At 37.1% G+C, this 25,235-nt stretch overlaps 1 pseudogene; it reads right to left on the bottom strand.

The window, feature by feature from the left end:
* Positions 1 to 24,026: 24,026 nt before the first annotated feature.
* On the bottom strand, positions 24,027 to 24,297 carry LOC117072161 (annotated as a pseudogene).
* Between the last annotated feature and the right edge of the window lie 938 nt (positions 24,298 to 25,235).

Genomic DNA, 25,235 nt, shown 5'->3' with positions numbered 1-25,235 from the left:
TTACTTTTTGCCTCCTGACGCCTTTTAAAATATATCCAGTGGGAGTAATCTTTCTTGGCCCCTGGATAAAGAGCATGTCCCATGCTTTTTCTGCTCGTTCTTAGGTAACACAGTCCTACATACATTGGAAGTGGCCAACAGACTAATTTCAAAAAATAAAACTTTCAGTACAAAATATAAATCAAAACTCCTACTTTGATTAAACAGCAAAACCTTCTCCCTTTTCTTGGCTCAGGCTGGCTTCAGGCTAAACCTACAATAGGAGAAAGAGGCACAGATGGATTATTTTGTATTTCTCCCACTTGTACTTTTCTGCCTCCTATCTCCCTCCCTGTTTCCTAGCTGGTTTCTTCTTCCTCCTGAATGGAGTGAAGGGCGGGGTACAGAATGAGAAAGAGCAAAGCATTGAAACTGGATAAGAAATATCTTACCTGAAATGGTACCAAAGACAGCTTGCAACTCTCTGGGTCTGGCAGAAGTAAGGATGACTCACTCTTGTAGAAATACCACTGTGTGTTCTTCACAGAGATGCACACTGGGGATTTCTCTCATAAACTTCCCTTGACTCGGGCAGATGCTTCTCCATGCTGGGTGATCACTTGCAACTCCTTCCTTGGCCCTTAAGTATTAGGTCTTTTCTCCCAAGTTGCTGCTCCCCTATAGGGAGCAATCTTTGGATACAAATGTCCCTGCTGTAGGAGGGCAGGTCCTCAGGTGGCCTTTTTCGACCCAGCTCTCCCCTCTGCAACTTGTAGTTCTCAGAACTGTAGAATTTGTTCAGAGTGCATTACCATAAGAAAAAAAGAAACAGGATAGAATAGCCAGAGCTATGAACCTCTAGAAGAGGATATTCTGCAACACTTGAGCCCAGGGAGCAAGTGATACCCAAGGTGCAAAATACAAGATGATGTGCTTCAGGGGTCCCTTGACTGCAGTACAATATGGGACATGCACAGACAAGACTATTCACACTGGAGAGCTTTCCTGAGCCCTGGGGGACCAGCTCACCATGGATCCTAGACTATGTTTTTGCTGTCTATCAGTGAATAATAAATTTGCTTTGCCTGACTTGTTGTGAAAGTTCTGTGTCTCACTGTCCTCATGCAAATAGTAGAAAACCTTTGCATCTACCAGCACATTCCACATCTAGACCATAGTAAACAACCATGCATTCCACATCACTTTCAATAAACCCTGGGGTAAGCATCTCTCCTGGCTTCACAATCAGCACTGACAGCTCATCTAAACACTTTCTATTCATGAAGATACTAAGGTTCTAGTGTTGCGGAACAGGTTCTGGACCATTTTGTGCCTGCAGGGTAGGGTGTATGTTACATCACACATTTTGTGACAATGCTTTAACCAGTTCTATAATTTCCCACAGTAAGTAGTTATGGCTTCCTGGAAATTGTTGAAGTAACATATTGAAGACTGAAACCACTGTGGTGTGCAGGTCCTTATGATTTTTATTTCCTTCATGACACACACTAGCATCTTGGGAATAATAGAGGGAGCATCTTAATTTCAGGTCAAATAATATTCACCAAAGTCTACATAGGTTAAATACTTTATAATACTTTTCACAGATCTTCTTCCTCAATAATTTAACCCCCTAACAATCAGAATCTTAAAATAGGGACTTTGAGAATTGTTGTACCTCAAAAATATCTTCTGGTTGATCACAGAATGCTTAAAATGCTAACATAAATAGCTCCAAGCCAATGAACACTTCAAAGTAGCCAAGCAAGCCTAAGCACACCAGGTCTCTTGATGATCCACACAGTGCTCAGAGCCAGAGGGCTCCTCCCTGACGTCTGACACCAACAGAGGCTGTGATCAGGGAGTAACATCTGCATGGTTATGAAACAGAAGAGTGATTGCACTCACGTAGCATATTTACCATCACAGATCTAGATGCAGGGTATTGAACCACATATACACAATGGCAGGGAATCTGTCATCCTAAAATATTAGGAAGAAGAAATTGAAGATTAAAAGAAATACTATATGTTTTCTTGTTGTCATTTTTACAAGAAACCTTAGTTTTCCACAGTCTTTCATCTATAAACTTAAAGGAGCTTGGACTTGGAGAAACCTACTATCAAGCGATAAATAAAATCCTGTTATTTGTAGAAACATGGATGGAACTGAAGGACACTGTATTAAGCAAAATAAGCCAGGCATAGAAAGGCAAACAAATATCATATGTTCTCATTCGTATGAGACAGCTAAAAGAGCTCATCTCATAGAAGCAGAGGGTAGAATGATGGTTACCAGAATCTGGGAAGGGAACTGGGGAGGTGGAGGACAAAGAGGGGCTGGTTAATAGGTACAGAAATACAGTTAAAGAGAATGAATAAGACCTTGTGTTCTGTAGCATAGTAGGGTAGCTAATAATAACATTGTATATTTCAAAATAACTAGAAGAGTGAAACTGGCATGTTCCTAAAACAACAAAATGATAAATGTTTGAGCTGATGGATATCCCAATTACTCTGATTGATCATTACACATTGTATGCTTGTATCAAAATAACACATGTACCCCCCCATAAATACATACAACTCTTCTGTATCCATAAAAATTATTTTAAAATTTTTTAAAATAAATAAATCTTTTAAAACATAAATAAAAGAGGGGGAAGCAGAGCAAGATGGCTGAATACAACTATCAAAACAGGGAAAAGCGTCCTAAGAACCAAAAATCAGGTGAGCACTCACAGTGCCTGGTTTTAAGTTCATATCACTGAAACAGGCACTGAAGAGGCAGATAAAACAATCCTGAATCTCAGACGCGACCCCTTCCTCTCCCTCAGTAGCAGCAGCAGCAGTGTGGTGCGGAGAGCATCTCTGGGCACTGGGGGAAGAGAACACAGCAATTGTGAGGCACTGAACTCAGTGCTGTCCTGTCAGAGCAGAAAGAAAAACAGACCAAACACAGAGGGAGCATTTAAACCAGTCCTAACCAGAGGGGAATTGCTCACCCCAGGGGTCCAAACTTGAGTGCTTGCAAACCTTACCGCTGAGGACCAAGGTGTGCTCGGTGTCTAAGTAAACTTGAAAGGCAGTCTAGGCCATAAGGACTGCAACTCTCAGGAGATTCCTAGGCTGAACTAGGTCCAGAGACTATAGACTGTGGGAGCATGTGACATACTGAGACACCAGCTGGGTAAGCCAAGGAAGTGCTGGCATCGTCGCCCTCCGCAATCCTAGACTGCACAGCTTGCAGCTCCAAAAGAGATCCCTTCCTTCCACTTGAGGAAAGGAGAAGGAAGACTGGAGATGACTTTATCTTGCATCTTAGATACCAACTCAGCCACAACAGGATAGGATACCAGTCAGAGTCATGAGGCCCCCTTTCCAGGGGTCTCATACCCTAGGACAGAAGGGAACCCACTGTCTTGAAGGAAAGGACTTAGTGCTGCCAGCATTCATCACCTGCTAACTGAAGAGCCCTTGGGCCCTGAATAACCAACAGCGATACCCAGATAGTATGTCAACTGCCATGGATGAGCCTCTGGGACTTGCTGGCTTCATGTGAGATTCAGCACATTGCCAGCTGTGGTGATGACAGGGCAATTTTGTCTCGCACTTTAGGTATCAATACCACCACAAGGGGGCAGAGCATCAAGTGAGATCTTGGGGTCCCCAATTCTAGGACTTGACTCTTGGATGGCATTTTTGAACCTGCGCCGGGCCAGAGGGGAGCCCACTGGCCTGAAGGGTGAGTCCGAAGCCTTGCAGCATTCACCACAAGCTGACTTAAGAGTCCTTGGACCTTAAGGGAACAGTGGTGGTAGACTGGCAATACTCCTCATGGCCTAGGGTGGTGGTGCTACGGGCTGAGACTCCTCTGCCTTTGGAAAGGGAAGGGAAGAGTGGGAAGGATCCCGTCTTGTGGTTAAAGTGCCAGCTCACCCACAATACAATAAACCACCAGGTAGACTTGTAAGGTTTTTGACTGTAGTTCCTGACTCCCGGCACTTCTGGATCCACCCAGGACCTAAGGGACCTCGCCGCCCTGGAGGGAAGGACACAGGACTGGCTGACTTTGCCACCTGCTAATTGTAGAGCCCCAGGGCCTTCAACAAACCTGGACAGTAGACAGGGAGTGGTTAGAGCAGGCCTTGGGTAAGACCCAGCACTGTGCTGGCTTCAGGTCTGACCCAGCACAGTCACAGTGGCGGTGGCCACAGTGGTGCTTGTGTCACTCCGCCCCTAGCTTTAGAAGGCTCAGCATAACAGAGTGATTACAGTCAACAAAAATTTATTGTACATTTAAAAAATAAAAGGATAATTGGATGCTTTGCAACAATAAAGAAAGGATAAATGCTTGAGATGATGGATACCCCACTTGCCCAGATGATTATTACACATTGCATGCCTGTATCAAAATATCTCATGTACCCCATAAGTATATGCACCTACTATGCACACACAAATTTTTTTTAAAAAAATTTGCATTGGTGACACCACTAATCTCTAATTCCATTTGTTTCCAGCAGTGGCTGACCTTTGTTCTAAATTCCTGAAATGACAACTGAGAGCAAGACTTCATGACCATCCACTGAAGATCCCTGAACAAAAATAAAAGCCTTGGGTATCTCATATCAATCACTCAAATCGGCAGCACTTGGTCATTTTTTTCCTCTCTTTGGATATAATCATACACAAAACTACAGAAATTAGAGAATGTCTAAGAAATAAATCAGAGTTAAATTAATAGCCTGTTGAAGAATGAGAGAAATTAGGAATTTATTCCTCGCTTGATTGCCTCTTTGGTTGTAGATGTTGACAAGTGGATATCAATTGTAGTCACATAAGGAAAATTGAAGCTGAAACTGAAAGACAATAATCCAGGTGATCAATTTCTGTACAATCCACCATTCATGGCACCATCAATCCAAAATCCAAAGTGTTACATATTGAAGTGCTGCCTGTTTTGAGATGAGACTTTTTGTCCCCCCAAATAATTAGCTAGTACCAGTTTTCTACTAGCAAGAGGCAGAGATAAAGATATTATCTATTGTCAAACTTGTTTTTCCACATGGAACTTTGACCTAAAGTTTCAGAATCACTGTTTCATCAGTCCAGATTTTACTAACTACACCTAGCACTTAACGATACTTGCAAGTTGTAGCGTTAACAGCAGAGGCCGCTTCTGATGTCAGTTTTAAACTTTATGAGAAGCTTTATTTCTTAAATATGTGGATCTTGAATATTCTAACTACAATCTGTCAAACTATGCTAAAATTTACCCAAGACTTCATGGTAAAAAAAAGTTAAGATAAACAAAGTTAAGGAATGCTAAAGCTTCAGCCAACCTGCCACCACCAGCACTAGCGTATGAAGATTCAGAAAGTGGACACTCAAGACAGTGTATGTTTTCAGTACTGTAAGGCATTGAAGTCAAAATCTTATGTAAAACAGCCAGCTCTGGTGAGGCACTGAACTGCTTTGGTGAAGACTTTTCTAAGTCTTTTTTATTTTTTTGAGTTCCTTGATATTTATTACCAAATTTTTTTTTTAATTCACCTGTTTTTCTACCTTTTTTTTTTTTATTTTCCCATTCGGTTACATAAGTAAGTTCTTTACTGGTGATTTGTGAGATTGTCATGCACCCATCACCCGAGCAGTATACACTGCACCCTATTTGTAGTCTTTTATCCCTTGCCCCCCTCCCACCCTTCCCCCCACGTCCCCAAAGTCCATCATTCTTATGCCTTTGCATCCTCATAGCTTAGCTCCTACATATCAGTGAGAACAAATGATGTTTAGTTTCCATTCCTGAGTTACTTCACTCAGAATAACAGTCTCCAATTTCATCCAGGTTGCTGTGAATGCCATAAATTCGTTCCTTTTTATGGCTGAGTAATATTCTATTATATATATATACCACAGTTTCCTTATTCACTTATTGACTGATGGGCATTTGGGTTAGTTCCACAATTTTGCAATTGCGAATCATGCTGCTATAAACATGCACATGCAAGTATCTTTTTCATATAATGACTTATTTTCCTCTGGGTAGATACCCAATCAATAGTGGGACTGCCGGATCAAATGGCAGTTCTACTTCTAGTTCTTTAAGGAATCTCCACACTGTTTTCCATAGTGGCTGTACTAGTTTACATTCTCACCAGCCACATAGAAGTGTTCCCTGATCACCACATCCACGCCAACATCTACTGTTTTTTGATTTTTTGATTATGGCCATTCTTCCAGGAGTAAGGTGGTATCACATTGTGGTTTTGATTTGCATTTCCCTGATCATTAGTGATGTTGAGCATTTTTTCATATACTTGTTGGCCATTTGTACCTAATGGTGTCTTTGGCCTTTAGATTTGCACCCATATCTTGGCCCTTTGCATTTTTCCACTCCATCAAGAAGAATCAAAGAAATATAAACTCAAGGAAAAGTTCAATAAGAGAAAACAAAGCTAAGCCAGCTACCACAATCTTCCTTGATAAGCCTCTGCCAAGAAAAAAGCATCTTGGGCTGTTTTATCATGTCTGCTTCATGTAAACCCTTTGAGAGGAAGAGCCAAACTGAACATACCATGAGGAAACAGAAGCTTTTAACCTCCTTGAGCTTCACCAATACATTTCACTCCTTCAGCCCAGTGAAAACTTCACCCTTAATCCAAGTCGGAATTTTACTTTGCAAGGAATAAAATAAGCAAAGAGAGTTTTAAACATCTCAAAGAAAGGGATCAGAATTCAGGGAGGTCAGCAGAACACTGTAAAGGAAGGTAGAGTATAACAGCAAAAGGGTAACTCAAACTTAGTTTTATTCTCACAATTGCATCCAGCCAGGACAGAGAGATTTAGTAAATACATAATAAAACGCCTAGGATAGTATTTTTTCCCAAAATTTCAATCAGCTTGAGAAAATCATTTATATACACACAAAAAAGACCCAGAACAATATCACAAAGTAACTTTGACCAGAAGAACCACTGTAGGAAGCGATCATGCCAATAATACTTGACCAAAAATGAAAAATGAACGAGTCTCATCATGTACCAGAGACCTTTTTGTCTAAAAAATTTTAAAGATATTCTTTCCTTATATCTAAGAAAATAACCACATGTGTACATTTATGGAGAAATCTATTATAAACTAGCTGTCAGCACAATTCTTAATAAGTACTTGAACATTTTAAAGCTCAAACATATAAAGAATTACTATAGAGAACAAAAAAAATGTGGTGGGAAATACGTGTAAAATCTGTCCAGTATAGATGGCAAGTAAGTAAGTAACCTGTGAAACATGTTAGCATAGAATAAATGAAATAAGCAAGTAGCACATATGATATTTTTACATAGATTTAAAAGGATGAGGGGAAAAAAACCCAAGAGCATTATTTAGGAATAAGGAGGAAGAGAAGGAGGTATACATTAACTATGCATAAGGCACAAACCTTCAGTGCTTTTCATAAAGGAGTAACTGTTACAAGATTGGACAATAAGGCAAGTAGACAAATACTGAAACAACTGTTTTTCACGAATTACACAATAGGCAATACAGGAGGTAATTCCTGAGAGGATCAACAATGAAGTGAGTTCTACAATCACCCCAGCTTTTTGCCTGGAGGTAATTTCTGGACCATAGCACAAGGAAGGATAATATTAACAGAGCTGAGGGGAAAAAGATTCAAGTTCAGGGAGACCACGAGGGTTAGAAATTGTGGACCAGAGGATGGGTTAGGTATAGAAAGGGTTATATACTGAAAGAACTACAGAGATATGCATAAGGTTTTCCTGAAGTCTTTGGCTGAATGCCAATTTACAAACACATACAGTGACATTCCAGGAGGCCAGAGAAGAACTACTGCTGGGAAATAACAAATATCAAGAATCTGTAAACTAAACAATTCACCGAGTTCACACAGGGCTGGGAATTGTTTGAGTTTCCACCAGCCAGAGTGAAGAGACCTCATTGAACATATGAACATTCACAAGAAAGCCCTTGGGTCACACCTTAATAGTGAGACTAAAGTGCCCTAGAATAAAAGCTACACCAGGACCACCTTCAAAAAGCTTAAAAACATGGCCTGTAATAATCAAGACTGTCATGAAAAGATTCTACACACTTTAAATAAACTTGTTGAAAAATCACTCAAAAACATAAAAATTTAAATATTTGTTATCCAATCAAAAATTACCAAACATGTAAGGAAGCAGAAAATTTAACCACTATACAGGAAAAAATCCAACCAATATAAACAGATCCAAGAAAGACAGTGATGAAAGAATATACAAAGAATAATTCTAAACAAGCTTTTATAAATATAAATTGGATATTTTTAAGAATATAAAGAAAAACATAAATCTAGTAAAGAGGGAAATAGAAAACATAAAAATAATCAAAGGAAACTGTTGGAGATAAAAAATACAATATCTGAAATAAGAATTTCATGGGTTATGATTAACAGCACATCAGACACTTCAGGAAAAATGATCAACGATAATATACAACAACAGAAACTATGCATCCTGGAGTACAGAGAATAGCACACTGAAAAATGATAAACAGGTTCAGTGACTTCTAAAGAATGCCAAATATATATATATATGTATATAATATATTAACATATTCACAAAGTGATAGAAGAGAGAAAGGAAAGAAAGTGAAAAACACAAGTTTAAGTTATAATGGCTGAAAATTTTTCCAAATTTGGTAAAATTTTGAATTCATATATACAAGAAACTCAATTTATCCCAAGCAGGAAGAACTCAAAGTCAATCACAGCAAGTCAAATTTCTGAAAAATAGTGATAAAGAAAAAAATTCTAAAAACCAGACAGAACTAAAGGATTCAATATTTTAAAAAGAATATCTCTAAGTATTGTCATAAATTTTGTGTCAGAAACAATTTAACACAAAAAACAATGTAATGATATCCCACAGCTGAAAGAAAAGAATGTCTATCTAGAACTCTAAACCCAGTTTTAAAGAAACAGTCTTTAAAAAACAAAAGGCAAAATAAAGACATTTTTGACAAGTAGGAGTGAAAAGAATTTATCAGCCGCAAACATGCACTCAAGCAAGTAGTTAAGGGCATTCTTCTGGCAAAAGGAAAATGATCACAATGAAAACTTGGTTCTACTCAAAGGAGTGAATAAAGCTTAAAATAGTATGTAGGAAAACATTTTTTAAATCTGTTTTAATTTCTCTAAATAGTAATTGACAGTATAAAGCAAAAATAATTCAATGTATTATGGGGTTTAAACACTTAGAAATATAATTCAACACATCTATTCCAACCACTGATAGATCAAGTAGGCAAAATATGAATAAGGACATAGAAAATATGAACACTATCAACCACCCTAATCTAATTAATATTTATAGACCATCTTACCCAAGAATGACAGAACATATATCTTTTTGTTACATATCTGTGATATATATCTATATGTTTATATATTTATATATAACACACCCAAAAAAGAATAAATCTAAGTATTATCATAGTTTTTTTATCAGAAATAATTCAACACATCAAAATGAAATTAAAAATCAATAAGAGAACTATATCTAAAAAATTCTCAAAATTTAGAAATTAATACGTTTTACCAACCAATGTGTGAAAAAGGAAAAAAAGATGAGAAATTTAGAAAATCTTTTGAACTGAATGAAAATTCTTTTAAAAGGTCAAAATTTGGGGGAATGTAGCTAAAATAGTGTGTAAAGGGAAATCTGAGAATTAAATGTTTTTATTGGAAAAGAAGATGTGTAATCAGTGGCCTAAACTCCTACCTTAAGAAGTCAGAAAATGAAGAGCAAATTAAGTAGAAAGGAATCAGAAATAAGGAAATAATAAAGTGTAAACCAGTAAAATATATAACTGAAAATAGAGAAAAGTCAATGAAACCAAAGCTGGTTCAATAAAAAGATTAATAAAATGTATAAACTATAACGTAGACTTATTTAGAAAAAAGAGAGAAACAAATTGCCAATATTAGAGAAAAAGGGAGAGATTTTAAGCTAAGAAAATAACTTTATGAAAAGCTATATTCCAACAAATTTGAATATATACATGACATGGTCAAATTCCTTAAAATATTCAAATTACAATAACTGACCCAAGAAGAAAGAGAAAATCTGTGTAGAATTATCAATTTAACAAAACTGAATTCCATAATCAAAAGTTTTTCATTCCACTTCTGCACATATGGAGTAGAAGAAGTACTTTTTCCTACTATTCCCACTAAGTACAACTAAACAGTCAGGACATTTATATATAAAACTAGCATAAGATGACTCTGAAAGATGGAGAGAAGAAAGCAGATAAGTTAGAGACCTCTGATCTTGAAAAAGATTACGTTCCTTAGTTTTGGGAATTTTTTTTATCCTCTTATATCCCAAACTTAGTATCAAACAAGGCAGCAAGCCAAAAACACCAGCAGGAGCTGATCAACAAGAAGTTTCATCAAAAGCCAGTTCATGTAACCAAAGAGCAGGAAAGGGACAACCTAGAAATACAGAACATTTTTAGACAATATCTACTCTACTCCACCAAAATACTATGGAAGAAAAACCCCTGCAAATTCACGCTCACTAACACAGGTCAAATAAAGAATCTAGACTCCTATCACTGCCAGGCTGAAAGGAATCACTTCAACTTACTTGTCAGAGTGATGTCAAAGAAGGCCAAGGAGAAACCTGGATTTTTATATTCATGAGGTCACAGTGAGGTCTACTCTCACAGTGTCTGTGAAGACCACACAGGGAGTCTAGACTTCCACACCCACTAGGTCATAAGAAAATACTCTTTTCATTCACCTCCAGGTTAGTGTCAGAAACCTAGTAGAAAGTCGGGACATTCACTGTCATTGAGTGTTAATGAGGTCATCTCCCCTGTGGCCTCAGTGGAGGCTGCATGGGGAAAAGTGGCAAAGTCCTCCTATTCTGCTCAGACAGAGTGGTATTAGCAAGGCATAGTGGGGAGTCAGTACTCCCGCCTTCGGTACCAACTGAGGTCATTTGGGGAAACTGGAATTTCATCTTCCCCTAAAAATAAATGGGCATTATTTCCTAATTCCCTACCCCTACAAGAGTGGAGTCAGAGGATGACAGCTAAAACAGAAAATTTATTAAGATAGTTTCATAACATAACACCAAAAATGTCCAGGTTTCAGTGAATAATCATGCATCATACTAAGACCTAGAAAAATATCAACCTACATGAAAATAGACAATCAACAGATGACAGAAATACTAAAATTATCTGACAAGGATTTGTAAACAGTGATAATAAAAATCCTGTAATGAGCAATTACAAACATGATAAAAACTAATTTTTTAAAAAAGACAAACGATAGAAAAAGTCTCAATAGATAAATAGAAGCTATTAAAAAATCAAAAGGAAATTTTAGAGCTGAAAAATACAATCACAAAAATTAAAACTAGCTAGATAGGTTCAACAGCAGAATGGAGAAAACAGAAGAAAGAATCAGTGAACTAGAAGATAGAACAAAAGAAACGACCCACTCCAAACAACAAAAAGAAAATCGACTGGCAAAAAATAAACAGAGCTTCAGGTACCTGTGAGACCATAACAAAAGATCTAACATCCATGTCATTGGAATTTTGGAAGAGAAAGAAGGTGAGGCTGGAAAAATATTAAAATAAATAACGGTTAATAAATTTCCAAAAATGTAAATGACAGAAATTCACAGATTCAAGATTCTGAGTGAACCTCAAACAGAAGAAAACCCAGAGAACTCCTAGAGACATATCATAATAAAAAAATTATAAATAACTAAATACAAAGAAAAAAATCTAGAGAGAAAAATTATACATTACCTAAAGGAAAAAAATATATTGTCAATTAATTTGTGACAACAATTCAAATGACAGCAGATTTATCATCAGAGACTACAGTGGACAACATTTTTCAAGAGCAGTAAGAAAAAAGTTATCAATACAAAATTCCATCCAGTGAAAATACCCTTTAAAAATTAGACAGGTAATCAAAATCAGATGAAGAGAAATTGTTGCCAGCAGATCTGCCTTAAAGAATGACTAAAGGAAGTTCTTGAAATATAATGAATAATAAAAGATAGAATCTGAGAACATCAGGAAGGAAGAACAATAGAATGAGTAAGAATATAAGTAAATACAACAGATTTAACTTCTTGAGTTTTCTAAATCATGTTTCAAGGTTGAAGCAAACATTAGAATGCTGAAGTAGTTCTTAATTTATATAGAGTAAATTTTTAAGATAATTATATTATAAGAAGAGGAAGGTTAAAGGCCATAAATGGAGATTAGTCATTGTCATGGCTCAGAGTTGAAAGAGGGAAGAGGATAGGGGTGACTATAAAAGGATAGTATGAGGGAGATTTTTGTGATGATGGAATAGCTCTGTATATTAATAGCATAAAAACTGCACAGAACTATATACACATTTTGTGGCAATACCAGTTTCCTGGCATTGCTATTGTATTGTAGTTAGGTAAGATATAATCAATAAGGAAAACTGCTGAAGGTTACACAGAACCTCTCTGAACTATCTTTGCAATCCCTTGTGAATATATAATTATTTCAAAATAAAAAGTTTTTTTATTTTAAACTTTCCACAAATAAAACTCTAGGTCCAATTGTCTTTATGGTGAATTCTACCACATATTTAAAATAAAGAAATGGAGGCAAGTTTGGACAACAAAATAAGTGGAGGCAAGATGACTGATTAGAAAGCTAGGGTCCACGGCACTCACAGAGAGGAAAGAAAAGGGATGAGTGAATTCAGTACCTTCAACTGGTATTCAGATTCTTTCATAAACAGGCAAGCAGCTGGACCTATGGAGAACAAGGAGAAGCAGGGAAAGGCAGTGGCCTACCCAGGAGTGGCACGGAATCAAGAGAACCCCCACCCCTAGCCAGTGGAGGTGGTAAGTGATTGTGCAACCCTGCCCAGGAAGCCACACTTCCCCTATGGATCTTTGCAATCTGTGAATCAGGAGATCCCCTTGTGAGCCCAGACCACCAGGGCCTTGGGTCCATTACACACAGCTGTATGGAGTCTTGGCAGAGCAGCCACTCAGGCATGCAGAGACCTCGGAGTTTTACATACTCTGACTCGCAGATCCCTGCCAAGATGGAAAATCCATCAAACAGAAAACACCACCACCACCAACAACAAAAAACACAAAAACCCCATTCAAAGGTCAGCAATTTCAAAATCTGAAGGTAGATAAGCCCGTAAAGATGAGAAATAATCAATGAAAAAAAGGCTGAAAACTCAAACAGCCAGAATGCCTCTTATCCTCCAAATGACCACAACACTTCTCCACCAAGGGCACAGAACTGGGCTGAGGCTGAGAAGATTGTATTGACAGAAAGAGGCTTCAGACGGTGGGTAATAACAAACTTTGCTAAGCTAAAGGAGCATGTTGTAACCCAATGCAAGAAGCTAAGAATCATGATAAAACAATACAGGACCTTATAGTCAGAAAAGCCAGTTTAGAGACGAACATAACTGAGCTGATGGAGCTGAAAAACACAAGAACTTCACAATGCAATCACAACTATCAATAGCAGAATAGACCAAGTGGAGGAAAGAACCTCAGAGCTTGAAGACTATCTTTCTGAAATAATACAGGCAGATAAGAATAGAGAAAAATGAATGAAAACCTCTGAGAATTACGGGTTATGTAAAGAGACCAAACCTATGACAGATTAGGATACCTGAAACAGACAAGGAAAATGGAACTGAGTTGGAACACATACCTCAGGATATCATTCAGGAGAACTTCCCCAACCTAGCATGACAGGCCAACATTCAAATTCAGGAAATGCAGGAAACCCTAGAAAGATACTTCATGAGAAGATCAACCCCAAGACAAATAATTATCAGATTCTCCAAATTGAAATAGAAGATAAAACATTAAGGGCAGTCAGTGAGAAAGACCAGGTCACATACAAAGGGAAACCCATCAGACTAACGGTGGACCTCTCAGTGGAAACCCTGTAAGCCAGAGGAATTAGGGAGCCAATAGTCAACATTCTTAAAGAAAATAGTTTCCAACTCAGAATTTTAATCCGGCCAAACTAAACTTCATAAGCAAAAGATAAATAAGATCCTTTTCAGACAAGCAAATGCTGAGGGAATTCATTACCATCAGGCCTGCCTTGCAGGAGCTTCTGAAGGAAGCACTAAATATGGAAAGGAAAAACTGTTACCAGCCACTACAAAAACACACTGAAATATAGAGACCAGTGACACTATGAAGCAATCACAAACAAGTCTGCATAATAACCAGCTAGCATCATAATGGCAGGATCAAAGTCACACTTAACAATACTAACCTTAAATATAAATGAGCTAAATGCCCCCAACTAAAAGACACAGGATAGCAAGCTGGATAAAGAGCCAAGACTCATCAGTATGCTGTCTTCAAGAGACCTATCGCATGTGCAAAGACACACACAGGCTCAAAATAAAGGAATGGAGGAAAATTTACAAAACAAATGGAAAACAGAAAAAAGCAGGAGTCTGAAAAAACAGACTTTAAACCAACAAAGATTAAAAAAAGACAAAGAAGGGCATTACATAGTGGTAAAGTGTTCAATTTAACAAGAGGGAACTATCCTAAATATACATGAACCCAATACAGGAGTGCCCCGATTCATAAAGTAAGTTCTTGGAGACCTACAAAGAGACCTAGACTTCCACATAGTAATAGTAGGAGACTTTAACACCCCACTGACAATATTAGACAGATCACCAAGACAAAATTAACAAAGGACCTAAATTCAGCTAAGGATCAGGTGGACCTGATAGGTATCTACAGAACCCTCCACCCAAAAACAACAGAATATGCATTATTCTCATTACTGCATGGTATTTACTCTAAAATTGATCACATAAGCCAAAGTAAAACATGCCTCAGCAAATGCAAAAGAACTGAAATAATAACAGTCTCTCAGACCATAGCATGATCAAATTAGAACTCAAGATTAAGAAATCCACTCAAAATCACACATCTACATGGAAATTGAACAACCTATACCTGAATGACTCTTGGTTAAATAATAAAATTAAGGCAGACATCAAGAAGTTCTTTGAAACTAATGAGAATAAAGAGACTGCACCAGAATCTCTGGAAAGCAGCTAAATCAGTGTTAAGAGGAAAATTTATAGCACTAAATGTCCACATCAAAAAGCTAGAAAGATCTCAAGTTAACAATCTAACATTTCAACTGAAAGAACTAGAGAATCAAGACCAAACAAACCCTAAAGCTAGCAGAAGGCAAGAAGTAACCAAGATCAGAGCCAAACTGAAGGAGATAGAAACGCAAAAAAAAAACCCTTTGAAAAATCAGTGAATCCAGGAGCTGGTTTTTTGAAAATAATAATAATAATAATAATAAAATAGATAGACCACTAGCCAGACTAATAAAGGAGAAAAGAGAAAAGAATCAAATAAGCACAATCAGAAATAAGGGGAATCTCACCACTGACCCCAGAGAAATACAAACAACCATCAGAGAATACTATAAACACCTCTCTGCACATAAAGTAGAAAATCTAGAAGAAATGAATAAATTCCTAGACACTCACACTCTCTGAAGACTGAACCAGGAAGAAATTGAATCCCTGAATAGACCAATAACATGTTCCGAAATTGAGGCAGTAGTAAATAGCCTACTAACCAAAAAAAAGCCCAGGACCAGACAAATTCACAGTGGAATTCTACCAGAGGTACAAAGAAGAGCTGGTACCATTTCTACTGAAATTATTCCAAAAAATCGAAAAGGAGGGACTCCCCACTAAATCATTCTATGAGGCCAGAATCATTCCGATGCCAAAACCTGGCAGAGGTACAACAAAAAAAGAAAACCAGGTCAATAACCTTGATGAACATTGATGCAAAAATTATCAATAAAATACTGGCAAACTGAATCCACAGCATATCAAAAAGCTTATACACCATGATCAAGTTGACCTCATCCCTGGAACGCAAGGTTAGTTCCACATCTACAAATCAATAAATGTGATTCATCACATAAATAGGGCTAAAGACAAAAACCATATGATTATTTCAATAAATGCAGAAAAGGCCCTCAATAAAATTAAGGATCCCTTTATGTTTAAAACTCTCAATAAACTAGGTATTGAAGGAACATACCTCAAAATAAGATCCATTATTGACAAGCTCATAGTCAATATCATACTGAATGGACAATAGCTGGAAGCATTCCCTTGGAAAATCAACATAAGACAAGGATGCCCTCTCTCATCACTCCTATTCAACAGAGTATTGAAAGTTCTGGCCAGGGAAGAGAAAAGATAAAGAGAAAAGATAAAGTGTGTTCAAATAGGAAGTAAGGAAGTCAAATTACCTTTGTTTGCAGATGACATGATCCTGTATCTAGAAAACCCCAAAAGTTTCTTAAGCTGATAAGTAATTTGAGTGAAGTCTCAGGATATAAAATCTATGTGCAAAAATTACTAGCATTTCTATACACCAACAACACGCAAGCAGAGAGGAAAATCATGAATGAACTCCCATGCACAATTGCTACAAAAAGAATAAAATATCTAGGAATACAGCTAACGAGGAAAGTGAAGGACCTCTTCAAGGAGAACTACAAACCACTGCTCAAAGAAATCAGAGGACACAAACAAATGGGAAAACATTCCATGCTCATGGAAAGGAAGAATCAATAGCATTAAAATGGCCATATTGCCCAAAGTAACTTATAGATTTAATGCTATGCCCATTAAATTGCCACTGACATTCTTCACACAATTAGAAAATACTATTTTAAAATTCATATGGAACCGAAAAAGAGCCCAAATAGCTAAGTCAATCCTAAGCAAGAAGAACAAAGCTGGAGACATCATGCTATCCAACTTCAAACTATACTATAATGCTACAGTACCCAAAACACTGGTACTGGTATAAGAACAGACACATAGACCAATGGAACAGAATAGAGAAATCAGAAATGAGACCACACACCTGCAACCATCTGATCTTCTACAAACCTGATAAAAACAAGCAATGGGGAAAGGATTCCCTATTTAATAAATGGTGTGAGAGAACTGGCTAGCCATATGCAAAAAATTGAAATTTGACCCTTTCCTTACACCATACACAAAAATTAACTCAAGATGGATTAAAGACTTAAATATAAAACCTAAACCTAAAACTATAAAAACCCTAGAAGAAAATCTAGGCAGTACCACTCAGGACAACCATGGGCAAATATTTCATGATGAAAATGCCAAGAGCAATTGTGACAAAAGCCAAAATTGACAAATGAGATCTAATTAAACTAAAGAGCTTCTGCACAGGAAAATAAACTATCATCAGAGTGAACAGGCAACTTACAGAATGGGAGAAATTTTTTGCAGTTTATCCATCTAACAAAGGTCTAGTATCCAGCATCTATAAAGAACTTAAACAAGTTTACAAGGAAAAAAAAAATAACTAAAACTAAAAAGTGAGCAAAGAACATGAACAGACACATTTCAAAAGAAGACATACATACAGCCAACAATCCTTTGGGGGAAAAAAAAAACTCAGTGACACTAATTATCAGAGAAATGCAAATCAAAATCACAACGAGATACCATCTCACGCCAGTCAGAATGTCTATTATGAAAAAGTCAAAAAGTAACAGATGCTGGTGAGTTTGTGGAGAAAAGGGAATGGTTAAACACTGTTGGTGTGAGTATAAATTAATTCAACCATTGTGGAAGACAGTGTGGCAATTCCTCAAGACCTAAAGATAGAAATACCATTTGACTCAGCAATACCATTACTGGGTATATACCCAAAGGAATATAAATCATTCTATTATAAAGACACACACACATGTATGTTCATTGCAGCACTATTCACAATAGCAAAGACATGGAATCAACCTAAATGCCCATCAATAATAGACTGGATAAAGAAAATGTGGCACATATACACCATAAAACACTATGCAGCCACTAAAAAGAATGAGACTATGTCCTTTGCAGGGCCATAGATGGAGCTGGAGGCCTTTATCTTTAGCAAACTAACACAGGAACAGAAAACCAAATACCACATGTTTTCACTTCTAAGGGAACAAAATGATGAGAACACATGAATACACAGAGGGGAACAACACACACTGGGGCCTATTGGAGGGTGGAGAATAGGAGAAGGGAGAGGAGAGGGAATAATAACTAAGGCACACTAGGCGTAATACCTGGGTGACAAAATAATCAGTACAAGAAACCCCCATGAGACAAGTTTACCTATGTAACAAACCTCCACATGTAACCCGGAACTTAAAATAAAAGTTTAAAAAAATAGAAAAGAAAAAAAATCAGAAAAAAATAGGTGAGTGGCTAAACAAATTGAGATCTGTTTATATAGTGGAATAACACTCAGCAATAACAAGGAATGAACTACCGATACATGAAATAACACGAATGAATCTCAAAAATGTGGTTAGCATAAGAAGCTAAACACAAAAGACCACATTCTATATAATTTTATTTAGAAAAGACAAAATTAATTTATACAAACAGAAAGAAAAGTAGTGGTTGTCTAGGGTTTAGGGTGGGCCATTTACTGCAAAGTGGCCCAAGGAAATTTTGGGAACTGATGAAAATATTCTATATCTTGATTGTGCTAGAAGTTACATGAGTGTGTAATTTATTCAAAAGTCTTAGAAATATAACTTTAAATGGATGCACTTTATTCAAATTAAATATCATTAAAGATGTAAAAGTATATACATACAAGTGCGTGTGTGTATATATATATATTGTTTTCTAGATTCAAATCCTGCCGCCTTCATTAACATCATAGTTAAGTCAGTCACCCAACGTTGACACTCATTCTGGCTCCTCATGTTTTCTGCCCCATACAGACAAAAGTCATTGCTATTTAAAAATAGCTACTGGCCATTTTGCCCTGTAGTCTCTCAGATATACCAACGTGACTTTGAGCACCTTCTCTCTGCTGAGCCTCCTTTCCCACGTGCAACTCAGTCATCATAAGCCTACAACTAGCAGGGAATACTAATGAAGTGGAAAGGGGCAGGATATATGGATATAATGCAGCTCTGGATTTAAGTATTGTAGTCCCTCCTTCTCAATTGCATCCCATCCAAGTTATGTTACTCTTTGCCACTTGCTTCTCACTGTGTTTTGACTCAGTAAACCATGTAGTTTGAGGTCTTAATTTGGTCTATGAGACCTTGGATCCTGACTTCTGAAACATAGTTAGAAGCATAGTTAGAAGCTATCATGGCATTATAGTAATTTCTCATCTTGACAAGACTATAGCCTAACTATATACTGTGAAATCCAAAGATGTACAATGGACTCAACCTTAAGAATTGGAATTTTTAAGACATTGGAACAACAACAAAAATACATGTAACAATGAAATAGAAAACCCCTAAGTAAAAGTGGCCAAACAATGAGAAATGGTGGAATTAAAAGAAAGTAATTTCACATAACAGTAGAAAAATACAGTTCATTGTGACATCAATATGTGTCTGGTATTGGTGAGACAAGGTCCCTAAACATGACGGTAATCAGTGATTGTTAAAGTTATAGTGCCAAATATTAATAACATGTTCATATTTTTAAATTGTATGTTCCATTCATCCTTTTGTCAGTGAACACTTGGCATAATTAAAACAGCGTGGCACAGACACATTGAGACATATATGAGCAGTAGTCCTCTTTCCTTCCATTATAAAAACTTAGCAGTTTTAATGCATGCAAAGATTAATATAATCCAGATAATTTAGCTGTAAGTTTGGTTCGGAATCACCAAGAAAATGATACAAGTATTCAGAAGAACAGCTTCTGAATACTTCCATTTCTTCTCAATGAGAATGATCAACAGGAAACAAAAATATCAATCAAGTGTCAAATAACAATTAGGTAATTACTATGGACTCAGTAAACTAAGCACTGCACATTATGCAAAAACACCTTGAACATGAAAACTGCTTGCTCTCAGGCCCTTGCTATCCAGTCTTTCTTCTTCAACCTATCTACATGAAACAGTTTACATATATTGCATTAATTCTCACGAAGAGCAAAGGAAAAAAATCAAGATACTTTAAAATAAACTTTGTCACCAGTACTGAGAACCCCCCACTCCTATCCCCAGTATCAGTCTACTTCCTGGGATCACCAATGTAGTTATGTTAGACACGAATCTGCCTTTCTGAATCTTCAGAGCTGTATCCGCCTCTTGATGCCCATCAGAATCAAGGCCTTCATCATAGCTTGAAAAAAGATGTAGACATGTAAAGACCAAGCTTCTCTCTGCATATTTCATAAGATTTCTCTCCATGTGGGACCTTCCCACCACTAAAGCAATGTAAAAATTAGCAGCTCAGACCATTATCAAGAGGGTAATGAGAATGAACTTTGATACTTGTACTTGGAACCTAAACCAGAGATCTTGTGGGCTCTTGATAAGCCAAGTTACACATACGCAGGCTGATATTCAACCAATAAATACTGGTACAGTCATCCCAGTTATTAATATGTCAAAGTACTTCCCTCAAGAGTTGATAAATAGGTACTACAGCGGTGGTTCCCCATCGGATCCTCACTACATCCATATGGAGTGCCCTTATTTTCCATACCGAAAGCCCTAGCCATGACTAGATTTAATTCATTGGTACCTATACCACATCAATTGTTAGATATTCTGAATGTATTCCAATAGTGTGTGCCAGTTCACATACATAAAAAGATATATTTAATATAATATCCCTTGGGAGGATGGACTTTTCAGTTCACCCAGTTGCCTAGCAATAAATGGAAACATTAGTTTGGTCCCCTGCCCTCCAACTGTTTGTAGATATTTTGCTTAAGTAAACAAATGTGAATGTATCTGGTAATCCTACTCTTAACACACAAATACTAGTAACCTGGGGTTCTTCACATCTTTAAGCAAAGAAACTTTAGAAACACCTGATAAAGTATATAATTGAAGAATATTTGAAAGACGACTTAAGCCTTAAGCATTAAGCTCAGAAGAACTAGACTTGGTGATCTGGTCGGTAAAATTATCATTTAGAACCTGTTAGGAATATTCTGCACTGAAAATTCTTGGGGGCCTCTATCAGTTCTGTTATCTATTAGGGGAAGAAATACCAAGATGTGCAAAGTGGTTAGGAGTTTTTCCTAGTCAATGTCTTAGGAAAATGAATGCAGTTGCCATACATATATTAAAATGCTCCTTTTTCCCCATGGCAAGGTGGATACGCAAATCATGTCAGAAGTTCTTATCCAGGAACTTTGCACCACAATTGAAACACTTCTCTTTCCTCCACCACATTGAAGTTTCACTTCACTGCTAGGTTGCCCGCTCTACTTTCCTTTGATTGCAGTGACATCTAATGTCAGAGTCAGAGAGTAGCTCAGCTCAGCTCCTGTTGAACTTCCAAATTGACTCTTCAGGTTGCAAACCCACCTCCTCCGCAGACAAACAGCTCACTAGGATAATTTATTGGGCCAAGAAAAACATGAACAAAACTGAATTAAACTTGTTTAAAATTGAAATGGAGTTAGTACTTGAATCATGAATTTTCAAAACTGGCTCCTACTCATCTTGAGAGAAGTCTACCCTCTAAAAAATCATGTTTTGGGAAAATACCTAATACATCAGCCCATCTTATTGCTAAAAGAGTTTTCTCACTAGTTTCTGGGCTTAGTGGGCTCATTTGAATAATAGTTATATAATAAATAAGAGAAGCTAATATTTATTGGGAAACTCATCAGGTATCATTTTTTAAATACTCATTTATTTTCTTTTCCAAAAAAGAGAGCAACTTGACCTTTGTATTTACTGTTTTATCTTCATTAACTACCGAAGAGACCAAAGAGCCTACTCTAAGGTAGGCCCACATGTTTGGGAAGGTACTGACTGCTGTCACTTTTCATGTTCTCTCACATTTCATCATTACAACACTTCCGTACGATAAACATTATCATCATTTCTATTTGCATTAGTAATTTGTCTGTGGTCATGGTGGCTACTGAGCAGGATTGGAACCCAGATATCCTAGCCCCAGAATAGAAGGACCACTGGAGGCTGGATGCTCAGGGCAAATGGCCCCATGATCACTTCTCCTCACATAACTAACAAGTCATGACAATTGTTAAGGCAATGACAACATTGTTAGAGGAAGCATCACAAAAGGTGGGATTGAAATCAGTGGTCACACTGTAAGGTAAAATGTAAAAAGAAAATTCTCTTTTCATGTTCATGCTTGACTGGAGAATCAATTCCTTGTCGTGGTCCCCTATGGGCCCACTCCTCCAGATGTTAGAACCTGTCTACTCTCCTTCTGTAGGACTCCCACTCTTAACTACTATGCATACTGCCTTCCTAGTGGAAAGAACACAAAATTTGGATTCAAATGATCTAAGTTTAAGACCAGGCTCTGCTACTTACTGTGAGTTTGGACAAGTCACTCAACCTATCTTAGGTTCAATTTAAAGTGGAGTAAATGGTAGCATTCTGTACAAGATGCCAAACTCAGCCCACATTCTTCTTTTGTGAACATAGTAAGGAAACAATTATACCCTCTTGAAAATGACAGAAAGATGTACTTAGTCAAACTGAAAATTCAAGAAATCTCTCTAAGACAGCACAGACAAGATCAGAGTGTGAGGACTGACATGTACATAATCTAATATGTATAAAAGACAGCCTGCAGGGCGTAAGTGAAGGAACACTATCTGCCTCCAACAGGTTTGCAGTGGGGACTGAAAATAAAGCTAAGTCATGCGATGATTTGTGGGAGAAATTGTTCATTCTGCTGGCATTTCCAGGAAGTGCAATAAAACCTGGAGTCTTCATACAGTGGGGAGCTACAAAGGCACCCACAGTGTAAACCTGGCAAAGGTGCAGGCTTAGGAAATGAGGTCACTCTAGAGGTTTAATAGCTGGCTACACCCCTTACAGAAACATCTTATCACACAGATATAAAAACAAGATCTATAGTCATAAACAAAACAATTTGAAGCTAGAAAAGAGGTTTCAAAATGAAAAGTGTGATTGCTAACCTTTTTACTATAATGGGAAAAATAAAGAATAAACTGACTACTACAAGGATCAAATCGGTTAAAAAAAAACAATGAGAAATTTAGGCCTCTGTGGAGGCAGGCTAGAGAGATGCAAATTATAAAGGACATATAGATAATAATGTCAGATTTCCAATACAGATGGTCCCTGACTTACCATGGTTTGACTTACAAGTCTTCTACTTCATAATGGTGCAAAAGCGATATGCCTTTAGTGGAAATCATACTTTAAATGTTGAATTTTGATATTTTCCCAGGCTAGCGATACGTAGTAGCAGACTCTCTTGTGCTGGGCAGAGGCAGTGAGCCCCAGCTTCCAGTCAGCCATGCAATCTGGAGGGTAAACCAATACTCTACAGTGCAGTGTGTTGCCAGATGATTTTACCCAGTTGAAGACTAATATAAGTGTTCTGAACACACTTAAGGTAGGCTAGGCTAAGCTATAATATTCAGTAGTTTAGGTATATTAAATGCATTTTCAACTTGCAATATTTTCAACTTATAATGTGCTTATCAAGATGTAACTCCACCATAAGTCGAGGAACATCTCAAATCTGGAAAGCAAGTTTTCCAGAAATAAAGAGTTGATCACAATGAAACTCAATAACCAGCTAGATGATAAGAAGAAACACTTCTAGAAACCGAACACAGCCTTGGGTGTTTATAATTAAACACATTTATTGAGTCTTAGGCAAAATTAAGAAGTAGCAATTTATATTTTATAATATCTTGATGAAATTTTTTAACCAAAACACCTCTATTTTAATCTTCAAAGAAACTTTTTTCTTTTTTTTTCCAAGATAATCATGATTAACTTACAAAAATGGGTATATGCCTTCAAAACATTTCCCTTAATAGGGAACTTAGTTTTATAAGATCTAAACACTAAAAGGCGAAAAAAAAAAGAATCTATTTTCTTTTCATTACAAGACAAAACAGAATCCAGCATAAGTCAAGGAAACACATTCATACCTCAGATCCTCCTCTTCCATGAACCAACATTATTATATTATTTCTATTTAGTGAAATCTGATCTAATTTAGTACTCTTTCTTCTGGTGGGATTTCAAAATCAGTGATATCTTGTAGTACTGTATTGACAAAGTTATCAAATCCTAGAAGAGTATCAACAATTTCCTTATCACTCTGCATCACAATGAGAATTTTTGATTCTTAGATTTGTCTATAAGCTCTAGCAGTAGCAGCTGTAAGGAGCTGGTACTAGTGTTAGCCGCCATGCCTGTGATGGAAATGGCCTTGATCTTGATTAACATTTTTTTTTTTCTTTGAGACAGAGTCTCGCTCTGTTGCCCATTTGGAGTGCAGTTGTGCCATCTTGGCTCACTGCAACAGCCGTCTCCCAGGTTCTAGCGATTCTCCTGCCTCAGCCTCCTGAGTAGTTGGGATTACAGGTGCGCACCACCATGCCCAGCTAATTTTTGTATTTTTAATAGAGACTGGGTTTTGCCATGTTGGCCAGGTTAGTCTCGAACTCCTGACCTCAGGTGATTTGCCCGCCTCAGCCTCCCAAAGTGCTGGGATTACAGGCATGAGCCACCACGCCTGGCCTTGATTAACATTTTTAATTTACAAGCTTCTGGACAAGGAAAAAAAAAATAGGTCACACAATAACGACAGATGGTCCTCAAACCTTTCTTCCATACCAAGTAGAAGATGGTGCACACTAAATAGGCAGAACCCTCAACAGCTGTATCTAAAATGTACTGAACTATGAATAATCCAACATTCACGCAAGCTCCCATCCCCAGGAGATGAACAAAAAGGCATTTTAGACTTACAAAGATCAATTAATATCACCAGTGTATGCTTCTTCTAAAATTATACACACAAAAAAATTTTACCTAGCCTATTAGTAAAGCAAAATAAACAATGATAAAGATACAGCATAAAAGAAATATCAATCAAAAATGAAACTAAATGTCAAAAAAGTTAAATATGTAATTATGAAATAAGCAAATGCTAAATAATGTTATCAATTAGGATGCTGCCTGATAGCTAAAAGTAACAAAAACTCAGCTGGCTTAAACAATAGGAAGAACATTTTTTTCTTAGAAAAAGCCCTAAGATATGACAGTTTCAGGCTGGAGGCTGATTAAAATGGTGATTCTGATATTTAGACACACACAGAGGTGCACACACACATGTACACACACAC

The sequence above is a fragment of the Trachypithecus francoisi genome, unplaced genomic scaffold (genome assembly GCF_009764315.1).
Source record: "Trachypithecus francoisi isolate TF-2019V2 unplaced genomic scaffold, Tfra_2.0 Lachesis_group4, whole genome shotgun sequence".
NCBI lineage: Eukaryota > Metazoa > Chordata > Mammalia > Primates > Cercopithecidae > Trachypithecus > Trachypithecus francoisi.
Note: the sequence above shows the minus strand (reverse complement) of the source record. Positions and strands in the feature narration are given on the sequence as shown.